A 13149-nucleotide genomic window follows, 5' to 3' on the forward strand; every position below is an offset into this window, starting at 1 on the left:
TGACACCTACACAGCCTCCCTGACGAGAACCTCTTTTAACTGGGTAGCGAACTGGGGCAGTAATTTAAGTGGCGTTTTATACCACATCTGCTTAAAATTAAAATTTGCTGCATCAACTATAAATTTAATTTTTTTTAATATGTGCCTTTAGATTTACTGACAGTTGAGCACTTCATTCTCGGACTGCAGGCTTACTTGTTGTTCATAGAGTATTTAAAAGTAGAATGGGAGGGAGAGCCTTCAGCTTTCAGGCCCCTCTCCTGTGGAACCAGCTTCCAGTTTGGATTCGGGAGACAGACACTATCTCTACTTTTAACATTAACCTTAAAACTTTTCTTCTTCTTTAAGCATATAGTTAGGGCTGGATCAGGTGACCCTGAAACATCCCTTAGTTATGTTGCAATAGGCATAGGCTGCCGGGGGATTCCTATGATACATTGAGTATTTCTTCTTCAGTCACCCTCTCACTTATTATGTGTTAATAGACCTCTCTGCATTGAATTGTACTTGTTATTAATGTCTGGCTCTCTTCTGTAGCATGTCTTTTATCCTGTCTTCCCTCTCTCGTCCCAGCCAGTCCCAGCAGATGGCTGCTCCTTCCTGAGCCTGGTTCTGCCGGAGGCTTTTTCCTGTTAAAAGAGAGTTTTTTCTTCCACTGTCACCAAAGTGCTTGTTCATAAAGGGTCATAAGATTGTTGGGTTTTTGTCGGTATGTATTATTGTAGGATTTACCTTACAATATAAAGCACCTTGAGGCAACTGTTGTTGTGATTTGGTACTGTATAAATAAAACTGAATTGAATCAAATCTAATTGAATTGAATTGAATTTTAAAGTCCAAGAGATTCTGGGGTAAGTGCTGAAGCATCCAGGCCTAAATGCCTAGTTCTAAAAGACTTGCCAGCATTGCCACCCAGCCTCCCCTGGCATTGCTCCCTGAACTCACTTGCCAGCAGCTGAGTCAAAAACTACACCCAGCCACCACAGTGTGCTACCAGCAAGTTAACTGGTAATAATTTTTGAATAATTTTGCCACTAACAGATATGTAATATATATTAATACTTAACACAGTTCTTCAGAAACTACAGTATTTCGGACATGCCCACTTCAGAGATTGACGACAATTCATGGCCCACGCTGCATCATTTTTATTAACTATTACCCACAAAAAGGAACCAAGTCGAGTTTTATGGGCGTGACGCTGTTTCTGCTTGGATCGGCTCGGAAGGGTAAATAATATCATGAAATTCGCAAAAGGGCACCAGAAAAAATATTTATTTATTTTAAAAAGAGAATGCAGTCATATTCAGTAAACCTTGTTTGACTTAATTTTTTTTCCCCCCAGGTTATCCTCGTCCCACCTTTTGCAACACCCTGCCCCACCAGTGGAGCCCTGTCCCACAGTTTGAGAAGCACTGTCTTACAGAGTGGCCTTAAAGAGAATCGAGATGTTTCAGATGGCCTCGGGGCCTGCGCCAAAATCCCAGCAAATGCCATGGGTGTTAGTTATCAACTCGAGAGAAATGAGAGGACATTGACTTTGTGTGTGTGTATACACTTAGTTTCAGTCAAATGATTCAATCTTCAGCATGAATTAACAAACTAAAACAAAGCAGGAACTGAAATCAAGAAAAGCTACAAATTGACAACAACAAAGCCAATTACACTTCGCTACTGCTACATTTTGATCTTCACAGCTTCGCTCATTCATATAGCCAGCTTTTTGCAAAGGATAAAATTTTATTATTTTAAACAATAGCGAGATAAATAATTCACAATATAATCTGTTCTATTGTCAAGAGGACAAAACAAAAAGTAAACACTTTTTTAACAATTTTTATTAAAAAGTTGATTTGTTAACACACAATAAAAATAACTGGTGAAGCCATGAACACATATTTAATTTGAAAATGGTTGAAATACATAAAATAAAATATAGGTAAATAAGATAATATAATTTCATGGTAATCTTTTGTACAATTTGGATGCAGCTTGTTTTGTTTGACCTCTCAATCACTGCTTTGTCTTTCTTTTTTCATTTAACTAATCATTTGCTTATATATAATCCCTAATTTCTCACTTCTTCCTGCTTTGTTTTTAGAAAGTCTTTAGCATACTGAATTGTAGATGCACTGTATTAGTGCAGACACAAGCTCACTCACATTTTTCACGAGCTCTCACTCACTGCAAACACACAGATTGTTAGGTATATACATACTAATGTTCACCACAATATTCATGCATATACTCAGAAACACAGGGACAAATGCACAGGATACTACACTAACTAACATTTACCCACCAGAGATATAGCACAACACTTACCCTTACCTTAACCAGAAGTGTTTACCCTATTTCAGATCTGGTTAACCTTGTGTGGACAACTTTGGTGCAACAGAAGTTTGATTTATGTAAATACAGGGAGCCACAAACATGAAGTGGTAACAATGACAGTACAATTTAATGTACATGATTAGTAAGATAAAGACTCATTATTGAAGAGGTTCACTGGTCTTTGAATATCCATAACATTAATAAAAATTGTATCTTTAATATTAATTGATTTATTCCGATAAATCTAAACCGAATCAAAGTTCACTGGGCTTTTTGAGGGATTCACAGGGGGCTCTGCAGACACAAGGACATTCACTGTTTGTAGAGCTTTCTGTATTTTTTTTTTTTTTTTTTTTTTTTTGCACATTTTCAATTTAAATGTGTAGTTTCTGAGGATACTATCACCTGTTCTTTCACATATACAAAGCTGGCAAAGGACTCACGTAGATCCCAGAGTTATTATCATTGTGATTTTGGTCCTCTGTGAGTGAATATCCTGAACCTGCAGGAAATTTGGAGAAAGAGATGTTTTCATAGATATCGAGGGGTACCCCCACATTTGGTTGGTGTTGGTGGATCTTGTCTGTATTGGTGAGCAGACAAAGAGAAACTCTCGTGTGACTTTTTACTACACTTTGTCTTCTTCTGTGTCATTGTAGCTGGTGATCTGTTGAAAAGGACAAAGACAAAAGAAATGAGCATTTTATGTCCCACATTTATCCCATAATGTTTACTTTTGTTAGAAAATCCAAATTCTTCCGCTTATCTTGGGCTGGGTTGCGGGGGCAGCAGCCGAAGTAGAGAAGGCCAGACCTCCCTCTCCCCAGCCACCTCCTCCAGCTTATCCAGGGGAACACCAAGGTGTTCCCAGGCCAGCCGAGAGATGTAATCTCTCCAGCATGTCCTGGGTCTGCCCTGCAGCCTCCTCCCGGTGGGACATGCCCGGAACACCTCACCCAGAAGGTGCCCAGGAGGCATCCTTGTCAGATGCCCAAACCACCTCAGCTGGCTCCTTTTGATGTGAAGGAGCAGCGACTCTACTCTGAGCCCCTCCCGGATGGCCAAACTTCTCACCCTATCTCTAAGGGAGAGGCCATGCACCCTTCGGAGGAATCCCATTTCCGCCGCTTGTACCCGCGGAAATGTCTACAAAACACATGTAGACTGGTTGGGCAAACTCCCATGCACCCTCAAGAATCCTTGAGAGAATAAAGAGCTGATCCAGTGTTCCATGACCAGGACTAAAACCGCATTGTTCCTCCTGTATCCAAGGTTCGACTAGCAGACTAACTCTCCCTTCCAGCACTCTGGCATAGACCTTACCATGGAGGCTGAGGAGTGTGATTCCCCTATAGTTGGAACACCTACCCGGTCTGCCAATCCAGGGGTACTGCCCCTGATCTCCATGCAACATTGTAGAGGCATGTCAACCAAGACAGCCCTACAACATCTAGAGCCTTCAGGAACTCGGGGCGGACCTCATCCACCCCAGGGGCTATGCCACCAAGAAGTTGTTTAACTCCCTCAGTGACCTTGCTCCGGGGATTGGCGGGCCATCCCCTTTGACCCCAGAATCTGCTTTTCTCTGCGGAAGACATGCCAGTGCGATTAAGGAGGTCCTCAAAGTATTTCTTCCACCGCCCGACGACTTTCTTAGTCGAAGTCAGCAGTGGTCCGCCCGCACTATACACAGTGTAGGTAGAACACTGTTTTCCCCTCCTGAGTCGCCTGACGGTTTGCCAGAATCTTTTCGAGGCAGTCCGAAAGTCTTTTTCCATGGCTTCTCCAAACTCCTCCTACTCCCAAGTTTTTGCTTCAGCCACTACCCCCGCAGCGTTCCGCTTGGTCTGTCAGTACCTATCAGCTGCCTCCGAAGTCCCACAGACTAACTATGCCTGATAGGACTCCGTCTTCAGCGTGGTGGCTCCCCTTGGTGACCCTGAACATGGTCCATTCGGACTCAATGTCCCCAGTCTCCCTCGGGGAGCTAGAAAATCCAATATTTTATTTTTTTAGACTGCTAAAGTATATTGTGTGAATTAGGAGAAAAAAAATCAGGACCTTTGTATCCATACATATATCTACTATAATTATCTGCAAGGATGCCCAGATCTGCCTCAGCCTAGTGGAATCCAGCTCTCCTGTCAAAATACCAACATTCTAAAATGACGATCTAACCACCAAAAGGCTACTTGAGGGAATTTAAGTCACTTCCAACTTGTGATTAAAAAACTGAGGTCAGCCCCTTGAGCTAAAAAAAAAAAAATACAGTGCAAAGAAAAAAGAACAGGACATCAGAACCAGTTACCTCACATGAGTGAAAAACTGGGTGGCTTTCTCCTGGCTTTTAGAAACAATTGTCAGGGTGATCTCCAGTTTCTGATTCATACCTCTCTTTTGTTTGCATTGCTGAGGTCTGTTATGTTGCAATAAACTTGTAGGTGATGTTTTGAGGTTTTTTTGTACTTCCTGAAGCATACTGCCAGTAGCAAAATAGAGATCAAAGCAAAACCCCCAATGGTGGCGTATACAACAGTGCCTGATAAAAGCAAAAGAATTGTCAAATTTTATTAATTTAGGTTCTTCAGTAATGAAATTCAAGGCTGTATAGGACAGAAAGGAATTTCACTTTGTTTTAATTTATATGTGACTCATATTTATATGGACTGAAATTTGATTATGTTATATACAGTGGCGGCTGGCCCATAGGGGGCGCTCGGGCTCCGCCCCCCCAAATGTGGAGGAGTAAAAATATATATTTTTAAAAAATTCATCAATGATAGTTTTACTATGTGTGTGCCCATATACAGCCAGGCGTATTTTAACATTTTCACCAGCTGACTCATTAAAGTTCAACCAACAAACGGTGTTTTTCTTCTTCTGGGGCGCTCGTCAAAGCGCCCTTGATATGCAGCGAAATAGCCTATCATTAAATGGTTGCCAGGGGAAAATAATAAATATTTGACCTATCAGCATCGCTGAATTAAATGGTTTGGGGGCGCTTAAAATTGCGCCCCTGCAGAAAACGCGCGAAGATTTGCTGTTCTAGAATTTTACCTCAGTCAGTAGCCTAAGTGAGCTATAAGGTCAGAGAGAGACGATGGCAGCGGTATTGTTAACGGTTGAGGCACAGCCTCCCCCAAATTCGGTTAGATCGCTTCTAACCTACCCTTTTGCCAGAAGGACAATGGCAGAAAAACTGCAAGTTAAAGAGTTGGGACCTGACAAGCCCGAAATTCAACTAACCCAGGCAACGAAGGAGAAGTCAAAAGCATACAACAGGACTTTTTGTCGGAGTTGGTTCCAGCGCAAGTCGTGGCTGACAGGCTGTGCATATTGATTTATATGATGCAGCCGGCTTTATATTGTTGCTTGATTACACCACACAACATTGGATTGATGTAGCCTAAGTAATGAGTAAGTGGACACATTCATTTTTGCTTAAAGGCTACTGGATGCTAATTTCTTTCGCTTTCTACCTGTAACTTATGTAGCTAGAGGAAAGCTTTCTGTTGTGTGTTGCCATCTAGTGGGCATGAGGTATCACTGTATGAGTTAATCACCTAGCAACAAATTAAAATTGTGTTGTTTGATGTACTCATTAAATGGGTCATTTTAGTCGATATCATAAAAATTGCCCCCCCTGAGATTTTTTTCAGGAGCCGCCACTGGTTATATATTTATTGTACCTGTTGAAAGGTATGTAGGCTTCATGGTTCCTGTCCAGTAAGTGGGTTCTGTTGGTGCTTTGATATGTCCTTTTGGTACTTTGATATGTCCTGTTGGTTACTCTGAAAGGGTGAATGAGGCAACTTGTATAAAGTTGACTAAAGTTGTATAAAGTGCTTTGATTGCTCAGGTAGAGTACAAAACTGCTATATAAGAACTAGAGATGGACCGATCCGATATTACGTATCGGTATCGGTCCGATACTGACCTAAATTACTGGATCGGATATCGGAGAAAAATAAAAAATGTAATCCGATCCATTAAATATCACGAAAGCACCTCACAAAACTTGCAACACGCCGTAACTCACCTCAGAACGTTAGCACGTCGGAGCAGTATGCATCACGTGATAGAGCGGCTGTGGCATGCGGGACCTGTCGGTGGTCTGGATAGCATTTGGAGCTTCACTAGCAACCCGGCATTTCATCTCCGATAAAGTTATCCCGAGAGAAGTAAAGCAAGTGTGTAAGTCCATCTCTGAATGTTTGTAAAGCATTCCTGCTTAAGCTTAACGAGCGACTGCCTCTCGCTCTCCGGCTGCTACTTCAATCATGAAACTGCTTAACGATCAGCTGATCGGCTTTTCTGTCGCGAGTCCGTGTCTCTAGTTTGCTTTTGGCCCACTTTGCACCAGAAAGAGGAAACCAGCGGCTAAACAACAGCAGCACGTTTAAGCTTGATCAGCTGTTGTTAGAATTTATTTAATATTACTTTCTACACCAGGATCTTTTTCTACGCAGCTGACGGCTGTAACTGTGCAGGGGCGGATCTAGCAAAGTTTAGCCAGGGGGGCCGATAGGGCATGAACAGGGAAAAGGGGGCACAAAGACATACTTTTCTTTCTTATTCTCATTTAAAATGTCTCGCTTTTAATTATTTAATATTTATCTGAATCTTACACCCAAAGTTTTAATCTGATGTAAAATGTATAGAAGTCCATTACTGCATATAGTAACTGTTAAGTCTAATATACTCTAGTAAGCTATAGTACTTTTTCCTTTGGGAAGGTACCATCTGTGCAGTCTGCAATTTTGTTGAAGAAAGATGTTGAATCTATTTAATATTTCTTGAAAAAGAATTGATTTCTGTGCATTTTTTTTCACACTGCATCAAATTAAGGTTGATTACGTCGATTAAGCATCATGAGGTGGAGCGTGAGGGGTGGTTCCCTATTTTTTATTTATTTATTTTTGTTGTTGCTGGGAGTTGGAACCCTATTAGTTAGGTTGCTTAATATTTATGCTAAGTACTCTTTAAAATACCAGAATAGGGAGGATGGTGTAGGTTTAAGTTTATCAGATTGATCAGTATTGCTGAACTATGAAATATTTTTTTTTGCATACAGGTATAACAGAATAGCTTTAGTGTAGTTGTTGTTTTAAACTTGAGTATGAACTTATACAAAATGCAGCAAGATATTTAAAAAACAGTTTTGTTGATTAAAAAACACTATATCGGATTCATATCGGTATCGGCAGATATCCAAATTTATGATATCGGTATCGGTATCGGACATAAAAAAGTGGTATCGTGCCATCTCTAATAAGAACCAATCCATTTACCATTTTACCATTTACTATCTTAAAAGAGCATCTATAGAGAGTTTTTTAGAAGATGGGCAGAGGTACACCAATGTGCAAAAAAACTCCTCTCCATAAATAGTAGAACAATTTCACAATTATCCTGAAAGTTTGATGCCCAGATGTACTCTACATTTCATGGTGGTGGGCTGCTCGCTGTAGGCCTTTGGGTCTATCCATATTGGCCCCACATCTGTCCCAAGGGGGCATGTATGGTAGAAAAATGGATTGGTGGATGTTACCTTCTCTTAGTTGAAACACATTTGATATGCTCTCTATGTTCTATTCTCAATAAACTGAGATTTGAATATCACTGTATTCTGTTTTTATTTACTCATCTGTCACAAGGAGTTACAGTCAAATCTTAATGCAAAAATACTGAGAACCACAAAATTATTAACATTTATAAATACACTTTATTTTATAAGCTCTGCCTGTAACATAACTTCAACTGCTGTAAGGTTCTTATGGGGTAAATATATATATTTACTTTTCTGTAATCAAAAAGCATGTTTTTCTGTTGATTAGTTGCAGAAACTTAAATTTCCTGACTTACACTACACCATTAATGGGGAACAATACCTTTGTTAATCCAGAAATAGCAATTAAATTAAGCGTAACTATACATTTTATTTAAATCAAATACAAGCACCTTTCTTTACTGTAAGATGAACTTCAGTATATGTGCCGAAACCACACCTGTCCACTCCACACCATTATTTCTGTGAGTCTGACAGCTGGAGATGACTGAAGGTCCCAGTGAAGAATCTATTCCCAGAGTCCACCAGAGTTATCCTCCCTAACCAGTATGTCTCCTGTGCTTGTACATGGATCTTTGCAGAAATACTTGTTGCTGTTCCATGAAAATTTGTGCGAGGACTGGAAAGAGACACTTCTCCCCTCAAATCCCTTCTACATTGATTATGGCCATTTTAACACCGCTCTCCTTTCTTCCAGTGCGTACCTAATCACCAGTCCAGCTCCCGTTGCTTTCTTGGACCTGTCACTCTGCTTCTCCTCCTCTCTCCAAGCCAAGATCCCATGCCCCATTTATCAAGCCTTAAGTCGAGTGCCACTGTAAATAATATCCTTGTCCTGGTTAATAAAACACTTTTAAAACCTTTCCTCAGCCTCTGCTTTGGGTTCTCTGAACGTGGGTTCGGTTTTGGTACTCAGCCTCTGGCTGTTTTGTGACACACAGAGCTTATTCAAATTATTTTATTAAAAAAAAAAAAAACTAAAGCATATCTTCATATCAAAATAACAGACATTCTACTTTTTATGTTTGCATTTACCTCCCAACCCAGTATCAGGGAAAAATGTGAAATACAGTGGCTTGCAAAAGTATTCGGCCCCCTTGAACTTTTCCAGCCCTCCTCATCACCCGTGTCCAGAACATACAGCCACAGAGTTGATGATACAATTAAAAAAAACTGAAAATCGACCTGAGGCATAGGGTGTGAAACCCTAGGCTGCGATTACACATTACAGCAACAAACATGAATAAATTTTATTGGAATTCCACGTGAAAGACCAATACAAAGTGGTGTACACGTGAGAAGTGGAACGAAAATCATACATGATTCCAAACATTTTTTTTTTTTTTACAAATAAATAACTGCAAAGTGGGGTGTGCATAATTATTCAGCCCCCTTTGGTCTGAGTGCAGTCAGTTGCCCATAGACATTGCCTGATGAGTGCTAATGACTAAATAGAGTGCACCTGTGTGTAATCTAATGTCAGTACAAATACAGCTGCTCTGTGACGGCCTCAGAGGTTGTGTAAGAGAATATTGGGAGCAACAACACCATGAAGTCCAAAGAACACACCAGACAGGTCAGGGATAAAGTTATTGAGAAATTTAAAGCAGGCTTAGGCTACAAAAAGATTTCCCAATCCTTGAACATCCCACGGAGCACTGTTCAAGCGATCATTCAGAAATGGAAGGAGTATGGCACAACTGTAAACCTACCAAGACAAGGCCGTCCACCTAAACTCACAGGCCGAACAAGGAGAGTGCTGATCAGAAATGCAGCCAAGAGGCCCATGGTGACTCTGGACGAGCTGCAGAGATCTACAGCTCAGGTGAGGGAATCTGTCCATAAGACAACTATTAGTCGTGCACTGCACAAAGTTGGCCTTTATGGAAGAGTGGCAAGAAGAAAGCCACTGTTAACAGAAAACCATTTGCAGTTTGCCACAAGCCATGTGGGGGACACAGCAAACCTGTGGAAGAAGGTGCTCTGATCAGATGAGACCAAAATTGAACTTTTTGGCCAAAATGCAAAACGCTATGTGTGGCGGAAAACTAACACTGTACATCACTCTGAACACACCATCCCCACTGTCAAATATGGTGGTGGCAGCATCATGCTCTCGGGGTGCTGCTCTTCAGCAGGGACAGGGAAGCTGGTCAGAGTTGATGGGACGATGGATGGAGCCAAATACAGGGCAATCTTGGAAGAAAACCTCTTGGAGTCTGCAAAAGACTTGAGACTGGGGCGGAGGTTCACCTTCCAGCAGGACAACAACCCTAAACATAAAGCCAGGGCAACAATGGAATGGTTTAAAACAAAACATATCCATGTGTTAGAATGGCCCAGTCAAAGTCCTAAATCCAATCAAGAATCTGTGGCAAGATCTGAAAACTGCTGTTCACAAACGCTGTCCATCTAATCTGACTGAGCTGGAGCTGTTTTGCAAAGAAGAATGGGCAAAGATTTCAGTCTCTAGATGTGCAAAGCTGGTAGAGACATACCCTAAAAGACTGGCAGCTGTAATTGCAGCAAAAGGTGGTTCTACAAAGTATTGACTCAGGGGGCTGAATAATTACACACACCCCACTTTGCTGTTATTTATTTGTAAAAAAATGTTTGGAATCATGTATGATTTTCGTTCCACTTCTCACGTGTACATCACTTTGTATTGGTCTTTCACGTGGAATTCCAATAAAATTGATTCATGTTTGTGGTTATAATGTGACAAAATGTGGAAAAGTTCAAGGGGGCTGAATACTTTTGGATACACAATGCCCTAGGGATCCTTCTCTGCCTGAGGCTCTCAACTGGTTCTATACCCACTTTGAGGACCCTAACCTAACCCCCTCCCCAACAAACAGACTCTCACCACCATCAGATGAAGAAACCCTCAGTGTGACCACAGCTGAAGTGAAGAGGACCCTCAAGAGGATTAAACCCTGCAAAGCTGCCGCCCCAGATAACATCCCCAGGCGGGTTTTGAGGAACTGGGCTGATCAGCTCACTGAGGTCCTGACAGACATCTTTAACTCCTCCCTCATCCAGGCAGCTGTCCCCACCTGTATGAAGACCGCCACCATCATCCCAGTCCCCAAGAGCTCTGCTGTGACAGGTCGAAATGACTATCGCCCAGTAACCCTCACACCGATTGTCAGAAAATGCTTTGAGAGGCTGATTATGGCCCATATCAAAGCCACCATCAGTGTCACTTCAGACCCAGACCAGTACGCCTACCGGAAGAATCGATCCACAGAAGATGCCATCTCTTCTGTGGTTCACACCACCCTCACCCACCTGGAGCAGAAGAATTCATACGTCCGAAAATGAGATTTTTAATCTCAATGAGATTTTTTACCTGGATGAATATAGGACTAATAGTATGCTCTTTATGGACTTCTCATCTGCGTTCAACACAATGATCCCGCAGACACTTGTTGATAAGTTACTGACTCTTGGACTGAGTTCCTCTCTTTGTAACTGGGTTCTGGACTTGCTGGCCAACAGACCGCCGTCTGTGAGGATCCACAATGTCTCCTTATCTTCCATAGTCCTCAGCACTGGCTCCCCTCAGGGCTGTGTGCCAAGTCCCCGCCTGTTCATGCTGCTTACATATGGCTGCTTACCCAACCATCCAGGCTGTCATATTGTGAAGTTTGCGGAGTACACAGCTGTGGTTGGTTGCATCACAAACAATGATGAGACCGGCTGCAGGAAGGAGGTGGAACACTTGGAGGACCGGTGCAGGAAAAACAGTCTCTGAGGAGCATTAAATGCAAAACCACCAGACTGAGAAGCAGCTTCATTTTGAAGCTGTGAGACTTCTCAATGCATAAATGGACAAGAGCTGATATTGTAGCACCTTAATCACTACTGACACTTACTGACACTGTCACTTTATCAATGCTGGTCATCATGCCCTTTTGCTGCTAAAATATTTATACCTATATTTATACCTACATTTTATATCCATGCTCCATACTGGTACTCAGGTTGTTGCACTCTATGTCTATGTGAATGACAATAAAGCTCCTTGAATCCTTAAAAAGTGCTGAGCTGTCAGAGGAAGACTGGGGACATTTAGCCTAAGCAGACCATGTTCAGCACCTCCATTGGTGAAGCGGCTGCACTGAGCTGCAGCTGCAAGGTGGTTGGTGCCTGTCATGGTGCTAAACCTCAAACCAGATGGTGGACACTGGATCTGAAGTAAACCATCATGCTGAAGGAGCCGCATTACCAAAAACCAGGGGATGAAAGAAATGGTCTTCATTGTGGCTGAAAAACTGTTAGTTATGTAGTTCTTTCTTTTCTAAATAGTCGCCTCAGGCTGTGCCTTTACAAGGCTAATTGTTAAAAACTTAAAACATATTTAAATATGTGCATATGATCCACAACTCTCCATCTTGTCCTATAAACAATTCGTACTTGGTAAATTATATTCAGACATTTTCAGTCTATTAAAAATAATACAACAAGGTGAGTGTAGACCTAACCAGCCATGAGCACACATAGAAGCCACAATGAAGGACAGACTGGCTTCTGCAGGTTCTGCTTTTGAAAAATCATCTTTATAAAATAATCTGTCAATTTCTGTTGGCTCAGTTTCCTCCTGTTTATCACTTATAAGCTTAGGTAAGCAAGTTGTCTTTTGGTTGGGCTTAGGGCCCTTTAGAGTTTTGTTATTTTTGGCATTGCTCACTGCTGACTTAAATAAATGGCTGCATAGTATTTTGAAAAGTATTCTGTTTTTGCTTTTTCTTGGGTGGTGTGTGACTGGAGGGTCACTTTTCTTGTTGCGTTCAGTTCCCTCTTTAGACCAAGAATGTAACAGCATTAAATGACAGAAAAGCTTTTTTTTTTTTAAGAACAAATTAAATGGCCCACACAAAGTAATCTTTACCTTGAGAAAGCTCAGTAATATGAGTCATTGTTTTTTAGAGTAGTCATTTAATGGTTTAAGAAATGACTGTGCCCCCCAATGACTTTGTCACCAAACACATCCTTCCTAGCAAGTAAGCCACAAAGAAGTCAACATTTTGTAGCAGACGTGCATGTCTGTACCAGTAGATGTCTGACTCATCGTGTGGTCACAGTGCTTGCGAACATTATGCTCTTTAAAGAATACTGAAGCAGAACCACTTTATAAACTAAAAGAATATTTTCATATCAACAAACGTTTTAATAATCTTTGTTTCCTTTTGTCTCCTTATGAATAATCTAACCAAAATAATCTACAGGGAGTGCAGAATTAT

Source organism: Simochromis diagramma, unplaced genomic scaffold (assembly GCF_900408965.1).
Source record: "Simochromis diagramma unplaced genomic scaffold, fSimDia1.1 OVJJ01000487.1, whole genome shotgun sequence".
Taxonomy (NCBI): Eukaryota; Metazoa; Chordata; class Actinopteri; order Cichliformes; family Cichlidae; genus Simochromis; species Simochromis diagramma.